Genomic DNA, 17017 nt, shown 5'->3' with positions numbered 1-17017 from the left:
GTAATCTAAAAAGAAAGAAAAGACTAAGAAAGGGATATAATATAAGAACAGCTCTCGGCTTACGTTCGAGGAGGCCAATTTACAATATTCCTTATTGTTTCCAAGTATTCGCAATCCTTAGCTTGTCATTTAATCCCCACATACTTCTAACCTGGGTTTCAAGCCCACACTCTACAAATTCATATTGTTTAAGGCTCATTGGGCCTGGGCCCGTAACTGTTCTTGGGGCCAGGTGCACTTGTGCACTTACAATTGGCGCCGTCTGTGAGAAATCTAGTCTAGAAGAGGTAGGGATATTATGGCAGGCTTAGGCTCTCACCATGCAGAGTCACAAGGATCACAACCGGAAGATCATTTCCAACGTCTTGAACATCGTAGGGATCGTGAGGGAAGCGTCCATACAAAATACCCAGGGGCTAGCCATACTCATGGAGGGGGTAGCACTACCCATGATGAGGGTTCTAAATCCATGCAGAGGGAAATCAATCGTTTGAAGAGGAAGTTACGCCGCGCGAAACGTAAGGTTTCCCCGTCCTCGTCCAAGTTCTTCTTCAGAGAAGGATAGGGGACACGGCTACGGTTCAAGGTCATGTTCCCCCACCAGGCGCAGCATCCTCCGTGAGGAGGACGCCGGAACCCGCGAGGACGTAAGAAGCTTCGTTCTAGGGGCTTAGGCAACGATACCATGAGTAGGGCGTTGCACCAGCTCTCTAGATCTCCGTTTTCACGGAGGATTGAGAGGGGGAGGCTTCCCAGGAGGTTCACCCAGCCCACCTTTACCATATACAATGGCCGGACTGATCCGGTGGAGCACATGAGTCACTTCAACCAGAGGATGGCAGTGCACTCTCACAACGAGACTTTGATGTGTAAAGTCTTCCCCTCTAGCTTGGGACCTGTGGTTATGAGATGGTTTAACGGTCTCAAATCAGGATCTGTAGGCTCATTTGGGGAGCTAACTAGGGCATTTGCTTCGCGGTTCATTACGTGTAGCAGAGTCCCTCGGCCATTGGACTCGTTGCTATCCATGGCCATGAAGGAAGGGGAGACACTGAAAGCATACTCTGACCGATACTGGGAGATGTTTAATGAAATAGACGGCGACTTTGATGAGGTGGCGCTTAATACCTTTAAGGTAGGTCTCCCTAATGATCACGACCTAAGAAAGTCCTTGACGAAAAAGCCTGTCCGCAGCGTACACCGTCTTATGGATCGTATTGATGAATATAAAAGGGTAGAGGAAGACCAGCAGCAGGGAAAAGGAAAGGAGAAGGTTATCCCACAGGAGAGAAGGGATTTCAGGTCGGACAGATATCACAACAACAAGCCGAGGAGGGATTACTTCGGACAATCCGGCTCGGCAGCACCTCAGGCTGTAAATACTGTGTTCCGAGAACCAGTGCATCAGTTATTAGAAAAGGTTCGTAAGGAGCCCTTCTTCAGATGGCCCGGCAAGATGGCAGGGGACCCTGCGAGAAGAAATCAAAACCTTTTCCGTCGCATCATTAGGATGTGGGTCACACCACCGAGAACTGTCGGACCCGTGGAACCATCTAGAGCAACTCGTCGGTGAGGGAAAGTTAAAAAGCACTTGTGTCACCCATTTTGGGCGGGTCGGTCGGTGGTTCAAACAACCGAGGAACAGTTCATCTCGGCCATCATTGGGAACAATTAATGTTATCTTTGCTGCACTGTAGGACCGGCTCGAGGTCCCACTAGGGTGATGGCGGTTTCCCATCCGCAGGCCGAGGATGTAGGTAGCAGGCCGAAGAGATTAAAGTGTACTTTACCTGTCTTGGGTTTCTCTGAGGAGGATAAAGTAGGGACTATCCAACCCCATGACGATGCTCTTGTGGTTACCCTCAGGATAGGGAACTATGATGTGAGGAGGGTGATGATAGATCAGGGCAGCGGTGCAGATATCATGTACCCTGATCTATTTAAAGGGCTAAGATTGGAGTTGGAAGATTTAACCCCTTACGACTCCCCACTTATAAGCTTCGAAGGAAGGGCCGTTGTGCCGAAGGGACAGATCCGTTTACCCGTTCAATCCGGCACAGAAACGGTTGAGGTAGATTTCATTGTGGTTGACGCGTACTCTCCATATACAGCCATCCTCGCCAGGCCATAGCTGCACGCTTTGGGAGCGGTCTCCTCTACCTTACATGTTAAGGTGAAATTCCCCTCGGGGGAGCATGTTGAGGAAATCCTCGGCAGCCAGGTAGTGGCTAGGCAATGCATATCGGCTGCGGTGCTTCGTCAGTCGGAAATTGAGTCGTCAACCTTGCCCAACCAGGAGTTATAGCAATTAACAACTCCGGAGGCATCTGGAACGATGACAAGAGACGAGGCTGTTTGTGAGGAGTTAGAGAAGTTTATAATAACAGACGATCCAGAGAGGTTCTTCCAAGTTGGCATACTTTTGCCACACCAAGAGAAGATGGAGTTGTTGAAGTTTCTGAAGGATAATTTGGATGTCTTTGCGTGGGACCCCTATGAGGCTCCAGGCGTAGATCCGAACTTTATTTGTCATCGCTTAAACGTCAATCCTACCATTGTTCCGAGGAGGTAGCCACCTCGGCGATCTTCCCGAGAACATTCTGAGGCCGTGAAGGAAGAGGTTCTTAAACTCAAAAGGGCGGGGGCTATCAAAGAGGTTTTCTACCCTGAATGGTTGGCTCATACTGTTGTTGTTAAGAAGAAGAACGGCAAGTGGAGAGTATGTGTGGACTTTACTGATCGAACAAGGCCTGTCCTAAAGATTCGTTCCCAATGCCACGGATTGATCCGGTAGATGCTCTTGTTGGACATCCTCGGATGAGTTTCTTGGACGCCTTCCAAGGGGTTACCACCAAATTCCCTTGGCGTTAGAGGATCGGAGAAGATCGCTTTCATTACTCCAACCGGGAACTATCATTATAAGGTCATGCCATTTGGATTAAAAAATGCGGGGCTACTTATCAAAGAATGATGACCCGAATGTTTGAAAGCAAAGCGGGGAAAACCATCGAAGTGTACGTGGATGATATGGTGGTGAAGAGTAAGACGGTACCTTCACACATGACAGATCCGGCCGACACCTTCCGGATGCTAAGGAAGTATAAATTGCGCCTTAACGCCTCCAAGTGTTCTTTTGGCGTGGATCCTGGGAAGTTCTTGGGATTTATGATTACTCATAGGGGCATAGAGGTAAACCCAGTGCAAGTTAAGGCTATTCGAATTTGCAGCCGCCTAGGAACCCAAAAGAGATTCGATTTGACTGGAATGATTATTTGCGTTGAATAGATTTATTTCTCGATCGTGACGGTGTCGTCCTTTCTTTCAGTTGTTGCACAAGTGGAAAGGGTTTCAATGGACCGAGGCCTGCGAGTTAGCTTTCTAACAGCTTAAGCAATATCTTTCTCGGCCACCTATTTTATCTCGCCCTGAGGTGGACGAGGTTTTATTCGCTTATCTGGCCGTGGCTATTCATGCGGTGAGCTTAGTCCTTATAAGGAACGAAAGCGGAGTACAGAGACCGATCTACTACGTTAGTAAGTCCTTAAATGAGGCCGAGGTGCGCTATCTGCCCTTGGAAAAAGCACTTCTGGCTGTAGTCCACGCCACGCGCAAACTTCCTCATTATTTCCAATCTCATACTGTGGTTGTTTTGACCCAGTTGCCTCTTAAGGCTGTGTTGCGTAGTCTTCCGATTATTCGGGGGTGGCAAAATGGGGAACCATTTTGGGAGCCTTTGATGTTAAATACAGCCTCGCACATCGGTAAAGGGACGGAGTCCTCGCGATTGGTGGCGAGTTTCATCCGAACTATTGTTAGAAGAAACTTCAAAAGAAGCACACATGGGTGAAAAATCGAGTTGGTGTGATCACGTACGTATCGCCCTCGGTTTGGAGAGTTTATGTGGATGGGGCTGCGCTAATCAAAAAGGGTCCTGGTGTTGGACTTGTTCTAATGTCCCCTGAAGGAATTGTCTTCGAAAAATCTTTGAGATTGGCCTTCTCGCTACTAATAACGAGGCCGAGTATGAAGCGAGTCTTGGTAGGCATGCAAATGGTACATAAGATGGGTGACAAGGAAATCCACGTGTTCTCGGACTCTCGGTTAGTGGTCGGCCAGGTCATGGGAACCATGGAGGCTAGAGACCCCAGAATGCAGGAGTATTTGGCCCAGGTCAAACGCCAGCAGGCTGAATTTGACTCATTTGCCTTAGCTCACGTTTCTAGGAGTGGAAACACTCATGCAGATTCCTTAGCTACGTTGGCAACATCCTCGGCTCAAGGTTTACCAAGGGTTATCCTCGTTCAGGATTTGGTAGAACCTTCTCTTGTAACTGCTAACGCACCTCGCATCCATCTAATAAGGCCTGGTCCTAGTTGGATGGATTCGATCATATCTTTTCTTAAAAATGACATTCTTCCCGAAGCCAAGGCTAAAGCAGAAAAGGTACGTCGAAAGGCACCGCGTTTCTGGTTGTCCGAGGACCACAAGCTATACAAACGATCCTTTTCAGAACCGTACTTGTTGTGTGTACACCCTGAATCAACAGAAGCATTATTGGAGGAATTGCATGAGGGAATTTGTGGGAGCCACACTCTGGGGAAGGTCTCAGCCCATAGAGCCACGACTCGTGGTTATTGGTGGCCCAATATGCAGAGGGAGGCTCAGGACTATGCCAGAAAATGTGATCAATGTCAGAGGTTCGCCCCTAATATCCACCAACCTGGAGGGGTTCTTAACCCTCTCTCCAGCCCTTGGCCTTTCGCACAATGGGGCTTGGACATTGTAGGGCCATTTCCGAGAGCTGCTGGCAACAAAAGATGGCTGCTCGTGGGAACGGACTACTTCACTAAATGGGTTGAAACTGAGCCCTTAGCCAATATACGAGATGTTGATTCCAAGAAATTTATATGGAAAAATATTGTCACTAGATTCGGAATACCACACACACTCATCTCTGATAATGGTGTCCAGTTCGATAGTAGGGCTTTTAGGAAGTATTGTGGTGACATGGGTATCATAAACAGATATTCCACCCCAGTTTACCCTCAAGGAAATGGACAAGCCGAGGCAGTTAACAAGGTCATAGTTAACGGGCTCAAGAAGAGGTTGGACGATGCGAAAGGCGGATGGGTAGAAGAGCTCCCTCATGTCCCGTGGACGTATCGGACCACACGCGCGGCAGTCCACTTTGGAGAAACGCCATTCTCTATGACGTATGGTGCCGAGGCGGTGATACCATTGGAATCTGGTTTTCCTACTCTAAAGACAAGTTCTTTTAGCCCGAGAGGAATAACAAGGGACTTCTAGAGAAAGATCTTGATTTACTTGAGGAACGACGTGAGCGGCTATGGTCCAAATGGCTTATTATCGCAGAAGCTAAAACGAGGATATGATGCCCATGTGAAGCTAAGACCACTTGCACCCGGTGATCTTGTATTAAGGAAAGTTGTAGGCACTTTTAAGAACCCGGCTTGGGGTAAGCGGGACCTAGCTGGGAAGGCCCCTATCGCATTGTTTCCGATGCTTGCATAGGGTCATATAGGCTAGCTGATCTAGACGAACGAATTGTGCCACGTCCATGGAATGTAAATAATCTTAGAAGGTATTATTATTAATGAAATGAGCTTTTGTCAGTTCGTATTTCAAAGTTATGAGTAGCTCTGACGCTCGCAGTTATCAATTTTAAGAATCAAACAGAAACTTGGTTAAGTGCAGTCCTCGGACCACAAACCTTGTGGAAATTGATGTCTTGTCATTTGTTAAACAGAACCTTAGTTACGTCGGGCCTTCGGACCTCCTACTTTGGGAAAATTAACATTTGAAGTTACAATTTTAAGAATCAAACAGAAACTTGGTTAAGTGCAGTCCTCGGACCACAAACCTTGTGGAAATTGATGTCTTGTCATTTGTTAAACAGAACCTTAGTTATGTCGGGTCTTCAGACCTCCTACTTTGGGAAAATTAACGTTTGAAGTTACAATTTTAAGAATCAAACGAAACTTGGTTAAGTGCGGTCCTCGGACCACAAACCTTGTGGAAATTGATGTCTTGTCATTTGTTAAACGGAACCTTAGTTATGTCGGGTCTTCACCTCCTACTTTGGGAAAAATTAACGTTTGAAGTTACAATTTTAAGAATCAAACAAAAACTTGGTTAAGTGCAGTCCTCGGACCACAAACCTTGTGGAAATTGATGTCTTGTCATTTGTTAAACAACCTTAGTTATGTTGGGTCTTCGTACCTCCTACTTTGGGAAAATTAACGTTTGAAGTTACAATTTTAAGAATCAAACAAACTTGGTTAAGTGCAGTCCTCGGACCACAAACCTTGTGGAAATTGATGTCTTGTCATTTGTTAAACAGAACCTTAGTTATGTCGGGTCTTCGGACCTCCTACTTTGGGAAAATTAAGATGTGAAGATAAAAATTAAAGAATCAAGAAAAATAATGGTAAAGGGCAGTCGTCGGACCACACACCTTGTGAAAATTGAGGTCTTGTCATTTGTTAAACGAACCTTAGTTATGTCGGGTCTTCGGACCTCCTCCTTTGGGAAAATTAACATTTGAAGTTACAATTTTAAGAATCAAACAGAAACTTGGTTAAGTGCAGTCCTCGGACCACAAACCTAGTGGAAATTGATGTCTTGTCATTTGTTAAACAGAACCTTAGTTATGTCGGGTCTTCGGACCTCCTACTTTGGGAAAATTAACGTTTGAAGTTACAATTTTAAGAATCAAACAGAAACTTGGTTAAGTGCAGTCCTCGGACCACAAACCTTGTGGAAATTGATGTCTTGTCATTTGTTAAACAGAACCTTAGTTATGTCGGGTCTTCGGACCTCCTACTTTGGGAAAATTAACGTTTGAAGTTACAATTTTAAGAAACAAACAGAAACTTGGTTAAGTGCCATCCTCGGACCACAAACCTTGTGGAAATTGGTGCCTTGTCATGTGTTAAATAGAACCTCAGTTATGTTGGGTCTTCGGACCTCCTGCTTTGGGGAATTTTACTTTTGAAGTTATAACCTTTAATAATCAAACGGAGAATTGGTTGAGTCTTATCTTCTGACCACAACTTTTATCAAAGTCATTCCCTTATTATTTCTGGGTGTTAATGCGTTACTGTTTATTAACTCGGATCTTACATCTTACTAAAAACAGAGCTACGCATTACAAGGGTTTAATCGTTATATGAGGCCCTCTCTTCTTCTTAATCGAGGCATTGTTCAAATATATTAACCATGTCACCTTTTATTGAATCTTTAATAATATACGCATGATTATGTGGAAGTTATGATTGTGCAATCCTTGGAGTTAGATTTGTGTACTCTGAGAAACTTTTGCTATGACTTAATGGGAAGCTTTTGTAATAAGTACAAAAAGAATAAAGTAAAAATAGATATAACCCAAGTGAAAAGCAAACGAAATTGTTCTTCATTAATCTGTTAAATGTACATTACATATATAATTCAAAAATGGAAAAAGAGAAGCCCTAAGCTAAAGTCCTAAGCTTGTGGAGGAGGATCTTCGAGAGGTACTGGTGCCCTCGGTCTTTCTCAACTCCGAAAGGGAGTCAAGACTTGCTTTCCCTTATCTGCTGTCTTCGTTGAAAGGACGTTTGGTTCCGCTGTCTGGCTCAAGTCTTTCTCTGCATCCCCTCCTCCTTCCTTCTCTTTGTTGGAACCAGAGGGCTCTGTAGGATCAGGAACTTGCGGTGGGACCACTGGAGGTAGAGCAGGAAGAATTGTCTCGAGGGTAGGAGTAGCAGCAGGAGCTTCTTCAATCTCCTGTATTTCTAGGGGAAGCCAAACGTTCTCAGAATTCCTCAGATCCGAAGATTGGGAACTCTGCTATGTTTAAAGCTTCCCCCATACTTTTTGACGGTATTCGCGGCATAAAGCCGCGAACTCCTCTGTCACCGCTCCCTCGTGGTTGCTACCCCTTCATCGAAACTGCACAGCTTGGCGGCGTGGAGAAAGAGTTGGAAGGAGCTGGCTTCTTTCTTCATCAATGCCAGTTCCTTCTTCAGATCCGAGCACTCCCTTTGAGCTTGGGAGAGTTCTTCATCTCTTTCATGAAGGAGCTTACGCTGTCCTTCTATCTGGGTCTTCATGGTCTTCAAGTTTGACTCGACCCCATTTTTCTCTCTCCTCGCATCGCCACCTCCGAGGTCAACTTCTCATTCTCGGCAAGGGCCGTGCCTAAGGACTTCTCTTCCATCGATTTCGAGCTCGCTTGGCTATTTTCCGAGTGTCTTCAATAAACTTCTCGGCCTACGAAGACCTCCCGAATAGCACAGTAATAAGTATGATGGAGTTAGGAACGAAAAAAACAAATTTACTTATAAATATTGTTAAAAGGAGAAACACTTACCGGCGCTAAGTCTCTTTTTAGGGAGAGGAATAGTTGTGGCTGGCCCATTTTTTCCAAGGTCTCCATGTCCTTGGGTAGCGGGAAGGCGTTCCAGACCTCGGCCAGGTGGTGGGCATGGCCTTGTTGAACCGCCTTATACCGGACTGGCAGGAGATGGGTGCGCCGTCCAGTCTTAGATCGGGGGACCAGGTGCTCGGTGCTCGGCACACTTCAGCCTCGTCCCTGAATTCCCCGATTTCAACCGAGCGGGCCCTACCCTTGCCCTTGTCCACCTTCTGCTGCTGGGCCGAGGGGAGTTGTTGTCGTGATTTCTTGGGGTCTTTATTAATCGTCCCCTCGTTGTCCCCCTTCCTCTTCTTCTTTGGATCCTCGGCTGGAAGTTTTGGCTCACGAGGAGGGGAGGTGGTAAGGATGGGGGAACTTGGACGTCCCCTTCTTTTTCTCGCCACTTTAGCAGCCCTATTCGTAAGGAGACCCTCCATTCTTCCCATGTCTTCTTCAAATTCGTCCTCGGGAAGGGCAACCACAAACCCCGGCAATTCAGCAGGCCTCGGTGGCTTCTTCCTCCTCGTCGAAAAGTACCACAAACTGGTTCCCGCGAGGTCTCTCGGTGTCTTCGAGATGGAATTGATCTATCTCGTCGTCAAGTGTGTGTGAAGAAGACACCTGCTCTTCTGGAACGACAGTTGCTTGTGAGTGCACAGCAAGGGGGACTGCTGCTATTGGCCGGTTGTACAAAATAGTGTTAGGAGCATCCGGGAGGTCACGGTCGTCCAGAAAGTAGGGCCGAGCTACGTTTATCTTCCTTCGTCTTCGGTCGCCCGCAATTATGGCGTTCTCTATCTCCTGGAAGTCTTTGGAAAGGGGGATGTACCCTAGAATAAGGTGAGCAGCCCGGAGTTGTAGGTCTTCACTAACGAACACCTCGGAACGAAGTACTCGGTTTAGATCTGCGATGTTGCAGTGACTCAGACGAGGACGTACGTGCTGCTTATCTGCAAAAAAGACGTCAAAACAAACAAACCTGGTCAGATTCACACAAATATTTAACAAATTTAAGTAAGTACGAATACGCAATTCTGTATGTGTTAGAAGAAGTGGTGTTGTGGGGAGATTAATCCTACGGCATCGCACCTGGATCCCCCCACTGAACTGGGCAGTGGAAGCCGTCGTGCCAGTTCCCGGACACGATCAAGTAGTCGTCCTTCATGCCTTTGTTTGATTTGGGCAGACAGGAGATTAGCCTAACGGTGCTGGACCAAGACTTAATGTAATAACCTACTTTAGAAAGTTTATGGGACTCATATAGGAACACGACATCGTGCCATGTGAGGTTTAAACCCATCTGCTCGTTTAGAGCATCTACACTACCTAGAACTCTAAAAACGTTTGGGAGGCATTGATCGGGACACAACCGGTGGTTGCGAAGGTACTCCCTAGTTACAGGTTTCATTGGAAGGGTCATCCCACCCTCTAGAAAGGCTATCATAGGAATGATAACCTCTCCCTCTTTCCTAGAACCGGCCACGACTGTCGTGCCGCATTTTAGTCCTACATCGGCCGGGAATACGGTATTTGGCCCTAAAGCCTTCCATCCCAGCGGCGGTATCAACTAGACACTTAAACTTACCCATTGGAAAAGAACGAAATGATAAACTCTAAAGGGGAGAGTGTTTACGAAGACAGCCGAAGACTGTATCCGAGGAGAAAGGGTTAAGAATAGAGAAAGCAAGAACTTACAAAGTTGAAGGTACGATTTCCACGGTTTTGCTGGTAAAGGATGATTGTTGGTGTTTTGATGGGATTGATCCTTGAGGAATTAAATGAAGGCGCGAGGTTCCGAAGCGTCACGACGTGCGAAAAGGCGGCCTCGAAATTATATTTGTCCCGCCTAAAATTTCGTGGAGTAATGAGGGGCCGTTGGATGCCCGTCTCACCGTTGAACGTGAGGGACAAAGTGTAACCGGCGCATTAAATACGCGCGTTGTTCAAAATAAAACCGCCAAATGGCATCTTCGGACGCGAAACGATTTCCACACGTGCCATTACTCACAAAATGATTGGAGTAGGTTCTCGTCGGATCAAAACCCTATTTTTCTCCTCGGACGTTGAAAATTAGAGTTTTGAGGGGGTATTGTGGGGGGCAAAAAGATCCCGATGGGAACGTGGGCCTTTTGGGTCGTGTTAAGGAAGGCCGACCCGATCACGGGTTTAGAAATTGTTAGTACTGTGGGTCGGCCCATACGCCGAGGATCCGAGGATCCAGCCGAGGGTGACCTTATCCTCGGATGAACACTGAAGAACTCGGGATTTCATAGTAAAGATTAGGGGATGACATGGTTAAGGCCAATGGTTAAAAGGGGGGAACCCTAGAACGCCCCAGAAGTACCGATGTTGAAGAAATGTCAAAGATAAAGGCTGCTACCTCCACATTAAAGACCCTGCACCTACCACCCTGGCCGCATTTATGGGGAAGTGACACCTGAACAGTAGAAGAGAAACTTCTGGTTACTATTCAAAGGCACTGAGAAAGGAAATATCTAGGCTAAGGGGGAGGTGGGGCAACACGTGTACAAAGTGTTCAAAAGAAGAGTATTTAAGGAGGAACCTGGAATAGATAAAGAAATGGCTTTTTGTAATCTAAAAAGAAAGAAAAGACTAAGAAAGGGATATAATATAAGAACAGCTCTCGGCTTACGTCCGAGGAGGCCAATTTACAATATTCCTTATTGTTTCCAAGTATTCGCAATCCTTAGTTTGTCATTTAATCCCCACGTACTTCTAACCTGGGTTTCAAGCCCACACTCTACAAATTCATATTGTTTAAGGCTCATTGGGCCTGGGCCCGTAACTGTTCTTGGGGCCAGGTGCACTTGTGCACTTACACTTTCTAAATGGGTTGTGTATGTATCAACCCAACTGGGCTTGCACAACATTTTTTTTTCTAGCTAAAATACAAAACTGACCCTTTAAGTTTCTTCAGATTTCATTTCAGCTTTCTAACTTTAGCTTTCGTTCATTTTAATTCACTAAGTTTCAGATTTATTTAATTAAGACATTTCCATCAACTTTTGTTAAATTTTTTTAAAAAAATATGGAATATGCTTTTCAATCATTAATTGATTTTTTTTAATTTAAAAAATTTGCAAGAATAGTGTTAATTTAAAATGAAGGATGGTGTTAGCATTCACCTCCAATATAAATTCAGTTTCCAACCCTCATTTGTTTAGTATTGACAAACCGCCAATGAAGATAAGATACAAAATCATTGTTTCGTAATATATTACAATGCAATTATTATTAGTTTTTTGTTGCAATATTGTCCCATTTCAATGCATAACATCATAGCATCTATAAAAAAACGCATCTTCCATTTTGTTGCAAATTTTAGTTTTAATGATATTCATAGCCGGAAATGTTTGCTCTATAGTTTTCATTTTCTTTTCTCTCAGTTAGGCTGCTTAGCCACATAAGATTTTTTTTTTTTTTTTTTTTTTTGCATGTCTTCAATGTTTGCATCTACAACTAGGTAAAAGCAAAAGTATTCAGATTAATTTTTTTTCTCAAAAGCTAAGTAATTTGATTTGGCTAAAATTGGTTATGAGGCTTAAATTCTTTTTAGCTTGGCTATTTTTTAATTTTTGTTATTACACTAATTTTTGGGGGTTTGTTAATTTTGTTTTAAATTTTAGATCTATAAATTTTTTATGCTCTATAAAAGGATTAATGATATTTGAAAGCTCAATTAGTGCGAAAAACACTAATACTTGTTTAGACCCCAATTTTAAATTACGGCTTAATTGCTTTTACTCTAACTAATATATGTGCGGAACAAGAGTAAAACATGCGCAATAAACCGGTAACACTACTCTGAGCCATAAGAAAATACAATGAGCAATAAATGTAAAGTTTAAAGAGTAGGGAAGAGAGATGCAAACACAAAATAACACTGAGACGTGTTATTGAAGAGGAAACCGAAGTACTTGACAAAAATCCTTTCTGCAGCCCTCCAAGTTGAAATCGATCCACTAGTGAATAAGTTGGAGTACACAGCTATCAAAAAGACCCTCCAAGCCTAATCTACCCATTGTACTTGAGCACCCCAAGCTCCTGCTACCAACGGACTTCTCGGAGTCTTGTCTTCACTAGTTATCCGGATCCCGCAATTCCGCCCGATTGATACCGCCACTCAATAGCTTCTTCCAATACTTCCGAAAGGCACCAAAACTTCTCTCAACACTTAGGATGGGTGAAATAAGTGTTTGGGCTAAGAACCTCTCAAGGATATGAAGATGGAAAGGTAAAAGTAAAGGAAAACCAAGAGAATTTGTGTAGATGATTGTGAGTATGGTAATCTCTAACTCTCAAGTGTTTTGCTAGGGTTTTCACTCTAAAAAATGACTCCTTACAATTTCATGGGTAATGAGGGTATATATAGTGTGTGTAAAGAATTTAGGAAATCACTCTTTATTTTTGCCAAACAGAGAGTTTCATGGGTACTTCGTGAGATGGCCTTTCTTGCTGATAGGCCAAAAACGTATTGACCCCTTGTGATGGATTAATTAATTAATTAGTCAAATTCAATTAATTAACCAATTTAACATGCAAACGTGTGGTAACACAAACAAATCACCAATTAAACTAAGTATGCAGCGGAAAATAAATGACACGGTGATTTGTTTACGAATGGGGAAAACCTACACGGCAAAAATCCCACAGGATGAATTTAAGGTCACCACTCCCGAAATTCCACTATTATCACAACAAGCGGTTTCAAGTAAAGGAATCTCAAGTACCTTACCAACCTACAGTTGAACCCTTATCCCAATACCCAATTGGACTTGTTCTGTAGTGACAATTTCTCCTTTCAATGCACAGCTCCCAAGTACGTAACTAACCAATTGCGTGGATCCCAGTATGCGACTTCAATCACCAACTAGAGAAGATTGTTGGCTGCAAAGTTCTTCAATTCATCCGAACGATGAAGATCAAGAAGATGCTCGGTTACAAAACCCTACGGTGCAAAGACACAGAAACTTCTTCACAAGAGATATGAACTAGGGCAAGAACTTCGTCTCAAGTCACAATTTGCAGGAACAATGATTTTTCAATGCTTGTGCAACTTTGCCACACTTTGACGGCCCTTAAAATAATCTTTTTATATGTCTAGGGTTAGGATAAAAGAAGGCCCGAAGACACATCCACGGATTGGAATCAAAACAGAACTCAGAATCTGTTTTTCTTAAACCTCGACAGATAGAGGTATTGAGATGCTGTCGAACAGCTGTCGAGCCACGGGGCTGGAACAGCTCTTTAAACCTCGACACATGCTAGCTGTCGAGCTTTAATGAACTTGCACTATTCAGCTTGTTTCTTGGACAGACTTGATGACTTCAACACTTGATCTTGAAACACAATTTCTTGAAGTATAAAACTCATTCTAATTCTACCAAATTACAAGTAAAGTGCGTTTTGTCAAAAGATTAGCCAATTACATAAATGATTGACATATGTTCTAAATAAGTGAAACACATATGTCCTAACACTCACGAAGTACTCACGAAATGATAAGTTGGCATGACTCTTCAGCCTCTAATCATGTGCTTCACATATGGCCTTTTTGCGAGTTCCTTTACTCACGATCTTCTCACGAGCTAGTCTCAAAACTACATTGGTCTTCATTGCATGCTTAATTCTTCACCAATCTCTCACACTCATCCCTTACAATTAAACCCACATAGATATAGGGAACTAATTGGCTGAATTAAAACCAAATTTGGCACAAAATTAAAGCCAACAAAGATTAGTTGGAAATCACAACTTTACAATCTCTCTCTTTGGCTATTCCGTGACAAAACCCCTAAACAAACTCTAGACTTAGACATGAGTTTGGAAACAGAGGCAAAACTCACTCACACCTAAATCTAAAACCTGTGAAGTGCTTAAACCATATACACTTGTATGTTGAAATACTTGCACATAACAAATAACTTAATTAAGCACAAGACAAGTAGAATACAAGGTATGTATAAAGAACAAGTAAAATGCGATCAAGATAAAAAATAAAAAATAAAAAAGATATGAGAACATATAGCATACCTTGATCATACAAGCACAGTCATTAAGAAATGACCACAATGAACGTTTAACTAGTAAATGGTCATCCAGACACGCAAGCAATTAAGAGCAGTGCAAAAATTGATTGCATGTCCAACAAACACATGATGCATTAAAGAAACTAAGGCAAAAGGCAATAGATAACTAAAAGCATCAAGAAATGGCTATAAAAACCAAGGTACACAAAATACTAAAGATAAAATGAGTTTTAAACTAAAGTACTGAAAGCTTTAAAATAAAACACTGTAAATAAACCATATTAGGCAAAACATAAGTTAGACTTTCTAAGATGTGTGGCTGTAGGTTAGCTTCTTTCTTTGGAGCCCACTATGCTCCACCTTTTTTATATGCACTCCCCTTGCTTTATGGTTTTCTCCCCCATAATTTATGATATAATCACAATATTCACAATAAGCTTTCTCCTACTTTTTGGCATGAATAGCTAAAGGTCTGCCTTTAGCTTACTCTAAATCTCATCCAAATGTGTCTCAATGGTGGTCAAGAAAAGTTGAACATGATTATTGTGAGAATACATGATATTAGCAAGTCCAGAAATTCATTCATGTAAACCCTCCATTAAGTCATCATCCTATCCACTTGAGGGATAGATGATCCAGCTGAGAGTGAGTGCATGAAGGTTTAGGCTCTGGAGTGTGAGGAGAAGATGTCTCGGGAAGTTTGGAGACACTAGGAACAGCTGAGGGTTTCCCAATGGAAGATGCATGAGAGGAGGATCCACTCTTTGGAGGCTTGGAAGGGCTCTTCTTTGCCCTTTCAACAGAGGAGTGAACCTTGCTACTTTGGAGAGAATACAAGGTAATCGGGCTTTGATGAGATAAGACCATTCCATCTTTAGGAGGATGGATGCCCTTGAGTGTCACAATCTTCATGATGAGGCTATAGAAAGGTAGACTTGTTCGAGCAGCTGACTGCCCAGCAATTCTTCCCAAAATCTGAAAGATGTTAGCACAAATGTCGATTTGAGCTCCATTATGAGATCGCATAGAAATTTGGCTCTTCCAAGAATAATGAAACTCGTGTTAGTCAAAGGGTACAAGTTGGAATGTATAATCAAGGTAAGAGTCTTCATTTCTGGCTTGAATCTTGAATTGTCAATTAATGTACCCGTGGAGGAGACTTCATGGTGTGCTCCTAAAGTTTCAAGAATTTCGACCACGGGAGCCAATCTGTCATCATAAGGGGATGTATCCACATTTGCTGAATGATTTATGTGAATGATCTTTGCTAGATAGTCCGAAGTGATGAAAAAGTCTTTTCCATGAACCCAACATTTTAGTTCAGCTCCAGTGAACCATGCATTAGAGTAGAATTCTTTGACCAACTCTTCAATAGGATCTTCAAACCCACCAAACAAGCTAGCCCAATCTTTGTCAACAAAGATTTTACGGATAAAAGTTGATCCCAATGTGTTAAACCTCACATTCCTTTCTACCATAGTAGGGGCATTCTTGAAATTGTTGTTGAAGGATTGAGAGTCCAAAAGAGTCTTGAATCTCTTTTATCAAAGTGTGCTGACGATTGGCGGGTCCTCTTTGAAATCAAAGATGATGTGAGACCTTACCGCATGAAGGCCGATGAGGCATCTACAAAATAGCCACACAAGCACAAACCATGCACAAAAATGACAACAAACTTGATTAGATGCAAGTTAGTCCAAAAACAAGCAAAAGTAAAAAAATAAAAATAAAAAAGGCCTTAAAATAAAAAACAAAAGAGAAAACAAAAATGACACAAGAACATGTTTTATGTGCTAAAAGGTCTAAAAAGACTTAACTAGCATGAATGAATGCAAAACATGTCAGGTGATAGGAAGTGTGCATCGAGGGTGCACCAAGTGTGCATGTGCAATGCATGATTAATGCATGAACAAGCACTCATGGGGAAAAACATGTAAAGCACACAATCAATGATCAAAACATGTTAAACATGTATAAACAAGGTAACCCCAAACTTTGGTACTCATCAGAGTCTAAAAGAATGAAAAAATACCATAGAGGCGTTTTATCAAACACCTAGTATGCACACACTACACATATGTGATGAACAATGCATGAACATGTGAAAATTTTACCTTAATACAAATTATTTTACACAAGGGGCCAACACTTTCTTCAACAAAACAAATGGGACACAGCCCAATCAAGAAAAATTGAAATTTTTTTGACAAAGTTAAGTTTTCTCAACCCTATTCAAAATAAGCCCAACCCTAGAAGTTTTAGGAATCTAACACTTAATCTAACGATTTGAAAGATGAAAAGTATTAAAATATACCTTAGAGAAGTCTTAGAGATGAAATCCAAGAAGATTTGGTTGAGTTTTGAGAGAAAATGATGTTTTGGGTTGAGAGAGACACAAGGGAGGCAAAAACAAAAATTTGAAAAAAACTGTCACTATGAGCCCCTTTAAAAACTGAAATTTCGCTTATTTCACGACTTAGTGACTGGCAAAAAGCCACATTTGCACATGTCAAATTTCGTGGGTAAGCATATCTCGCAAAGGACTCATGAG

Source organism: Castanea sativa, chromosome 11 (genome assembly GCF_040712315.1).
Source record: "Castanea sativa cultivar Marrone di Chiusa Pesio chromosome 11, ASM4071231v1".
Taxonomy (NCBI): Eukaryota; Viridiplantae; Streptophyta; class Magnoliopsida; order Fagales; family Fagaceae; genus Castanea; species Castanea sativa.
This window is presented reverse-complemented; position numbering follows the sequence as displayed.